The sequence below is a fragment of the Gossypium arboreum genome, chromosome 6 (genome assembly GCF_025698485.1).
Source record: "Gossypium arboreum isolate Shixiya-1 chromosome 6, ASM2569848v2, whole genome shotgun sequence".
NCBI classification, from domain to species: domain Eukaryota; kingdom Viridiplantae; phylum Streptophyta; class Magnoliopsida; order Malvales; family Malvaceae; genus Gossypium; species Gossypium arboreum.
In genome coordinates this window covers 19,365,647-19,370,172 of record NC_069075.1, presented here as the reverse complement: position 1 = coordinate 19,370,172, position 4,526 = coordinate 19,365,647, and positions in this window count along the sequence as shown.

Sequence of the window (4,526 nt, the reverse complement as noted above, 5' to 3'; positions counted from 1 at the left end):
ATTATTAACCTTTTCAAGTTGGGTGTTTTTTGTTGTCATTACACATTAAGAATTATAAAATACAAATAATTTAATATTTGATTATGTTCAAGTGAAGATTGAGAGTGACTAAAACAAGGATTAATTAGATTTTTAATAAACATTTATAATTATAGATTTTACAAATTATTTTTAGATAAATATATTAATTAATATTTTATGTACAATTGAAAACAAATTAAATTTGTCAAATAGTGTCTAAGAAACATAAAGCAAAGAAAAATTTATATAATTAAAGTTGAAAAGTTCAAATTGAAAGATAATTTTGTCTAAATAAAGCCTAAAAATAAATAGAAACTCGAATGAATCGGTTTAGAACGATTTAGTAATAACCAATTTTTTATGCCCACAGATTCAGTTTCAATTAGGAAAACGAAAATTCGAATACTCCGATATAGTTCAAAAAATTGAATTGAACCAATCTCACCCTTAAACTAAACACCTCCAATTATACTCAATTTAATGGAAAACTTCAATTACAATAATTATCCAAATATACCACTTCTATCTAATTACAAATAATTACACCTAAATCTAATTATTAAATAGTTTCAATGACTCCTAAAATTTAATAAATAATTACTATAAGCATTCAATTAAAAATCACCTCTTTTCATTTTTTTAATTTTCAATTTGATTATATAATTAATTTTTTATAAAAAGATAATTTTACGACGAGTTCTAGTGTAAAATAATTGAAAACAGTGAAACATTTTTCACCCATTTTCTTTTCATTTAAGAATTATTAAGATTGAGTTTTAATTTAATTAGTATGAGTATTATTATCAATGTAAGAAGATATAAGTTCGAATGCAATCTGTAGTGTATTATCATATTATTTATGTATTAGGGAGAAATTATGAATTATTTTAAACCTTGTGCTAAAAAATAAATATAATCAAAACTTATAATAAAATTATTCATAAAATTCATTAATTAATTTTCTCTAAAAAAATCGTTAGACTAATTACTGTAAAAATATAACCTATTTTTTAAAAAATTATTAATTATTATACCGTTTAAATAAAGAGAATAATTGCATTTGATTTTTTTTCACTAAAAGCAGACATGTCTAATTTAATTTTTCACTTTTTCCAACTGGGAAGTCACGAGAATTTACACAGGCACCTGCTCCGGGTCCCAACTGTCAATCAGATTTTTTTATATATTTTGGATTAAATTATTTATAAATCATAAAAGTAAAGTTCTCCTTTTTCTTAAAATATAAGTAAAAATAAAAATTAGTATTTATTTGTACTTGTTTTTCAAATAAATAAAATTAGATATAAATTTATTTTTCTCTTCTTAAATGGTTTCATTGTGTCATTCGTATTAAATTGATTATTTATTTATAATAAATTATAGAGTAAAAATTTTAATATTAAAATATGTTTTAAGTTTCTATATATTTTATACATTTGGAATTTAATTCCTACTTTTATTTTTATTTTAGGAATTTAATTCATTTACATTTTGGATTTAAAAATTAAGTCCAATTATTACCATTGTTAAAATTCTTCTATTAAATTTATTTATTTAACATTTTGAAATTATAATATATATTAATTTGGTGTTTCAAAAATATGAATTTGCTTATATATGCATAAGTGCTCACTTGTTTACTCACTGCAACAAACAAGTAACTTTTCATATTTATGTGATTGACAATTTATTGAATCGGGTTTTTGGGTTGAGATGAAATCATGGATAGTATCTAATCCATCAATGAAAATCATATAACTTGGAGAAACATGATTAGATCGGATCGAGTCTATTTAATTTCTTGGAGTGAGAAAATTGGATTGAATTGGAATGTTGAAGTCTTAGCTCTACAACAATCCATGTTTACCTTGTTTGTTATTATTATATTGTTTTCAACTAGTTTAGTTGTTGTTTAATAAAGATTGTGATAGATATTGATTATGTTAATAAGTTTCGAAAAACTCTATATAATTAAGAGACTTGTATAGGTAATGTATTGAGTATTGAGATCACTTAATATTTTCAAGTGAGAAACATTATTTTTGTGAGTGCATTTGATTATAAAACCTTCGTGTTGTGATTTTAAAAGCTAAGTTTTTGGAAGTGAATTTAGTGGTGAGAGTTCTAGTATTCAAAAGTGCAAATTAAATGAGGAAATTGTCACTGGAGACGTGATAGGTTTAGGTTCACTTGTTATAAGTATTTGAAAATAATGGATATTTCTCGCTGAGCTAGGCTTAGCAGACATAGGGAAATCGAATTGTATAAACAATTTTTGTGTACCATGTTTTTTGTTTGGTCACTTCTACCAGCACTTAACTTGTTATTTAACAATTGTTTCAGGTTAACACTTGGTATTCATGTAACATTAAAAAAAATGTTGAAAATACTGATTAGGATTTTTCTTAAAAACACCTTGTTGAACTCGTCATGATAAAATAATTTTTTATTAGAGTTGTGTTCTTAAGAAAAATTGACGTAATCGTTTTGATTGAAATAGTCAACAATATTAACTATATAGACTAACTAATAACATTATAAAGGTAGAAGAATCAAATTATATAAAAAATTAAAGTATATAGATTAAATCTTAAGTTTCATCATAGAATGGGCGGATAAAATTAAAATTTGACTATTATTTTATAATTTTTAAAAAAAGCAAACTTAAAAGAAATAGAAAACAATATGTCAATCTCTAAGACTTTTAATACATTGAAATTATATATAACCACATGATACTTTAGTAAAAGAAATTAACAATATATATATATTTTAATTAATTAATAACTTTATAAAAATATGATCAAATTGTTAAAATGAAATCTCAAATTTAAATATGACAGAGACCAAAACTGAAATTTAACAAAAGAGAGATCCTTCCTTTTACAAGTATATATATTGATTGTTTTTTTAAAACATATCTGTACGGCATAAAAAAATTGGAGCTTTCGTTTTCATCTAATGTTATATACTTTTAACGTGATTTTACATGATTATTATTAATTACTTACATGTAAAGTAATATTACTATATTGCTTAACATAATTAAATATAAAAGTATTTTAATAATTAAAAATTACAACAATGAAAATTAAATTCTAACTCATTTTAGTTACTTAAAAATGTTGTTGTATTGAAATAACTGAACGTTGATAATGATAGTATAGAATGACCGCAAAGCACTAAGAAATATATAGATTTTATGTGGAAACATTTTCCCAAAAAAACCACAGTAGAAGAGAATAAAATTTGCTAATGTTGAAAATCGAATAATACAAAAAGAGTTTTAACTAAATCTATTCAAAGTTTGAAAAATCTTATTCTAATCAATGTCAAATAGACGAAGTGCAGTTCTATATAAATTCTACTTCGGCCCTCGGCCTTAAGCCCTCTACAAATACCTTAATTTTATCACTGTATTATTTCTTTAATAAAATTTGAGTCACACAACTCTAACACTATCAATTTTTCTTATTAAAATGCCCTTAAAAGTTAAACTAATATGAAAGTATATAATTTAATGTTGATAAGTAATATAAATTTATCTTTAATAAAATAATTTTTAATATTCAAAATTTAATAATTATAATATAATATTATTCTAATGTCAATATAACAATATAAATTAACAACAAATTATATTTTAGTCTGTTGAAAAGATTCTTTGAACCCATTATTTTTTCTATTTAAAACTAAAGTGTTATATATATTTATATTAATTTTTGGTTAATGAAAAAATAATAATTTAAATATGAAGTAATTCTCTACAAAATATAATATTTTTATTTATTATAAATTTATTATAACAAAAGTCTTTTGAAAGAATAAGAATTTTTATTTATAAATATGATAAATTTTAGGATAAATCTCAAAATTATTCATGAAAGTTGATTTAATGTGCAATTTGATACATGAATTTTGATTTGAAGTAATTATACACAAGAAGTTTGAATTTTGATTAATATGTATTTATGAAATTTAATTTTGATTCAATTATACACATTTAAAGAAATGAATACATACATGTATATTCGATTGGATTAATATAAATGTTTGTGAATGCAATATATAAATGTAAAATGATGCTAATTCGATAATATTGTTAGTGATTTGTGAAAACTGAATCAAATCAAAATTTCATTTATAAAATCACACAAAATTAAAGTTTCAGTATAACATTGCATATTATATATAGTTTTAATATTTGTGTGTAAATATAAAATTATTTTATAAACCAAATAACTTCTCAATTAATTTGATTAATAGATAACGATCATCTTAGTAAATCCTTGTTTTGGATTTGACCTAATGAGACGGTTAAAGGGCGTATATCAATGATCATATTATTTCTGTTAAGCTTTGGCCTGCAATGCAACATGCAAACCAGTATTGGAGCTAAACCAAATGAAGCAAAATCATTTTGTTTATTTGTAACTTGATTTGGTTGCTTTGTAATCTAACTTTTAAGTTAGTAGGATTTGGTCAAGATTTGAATGTGATAGCTG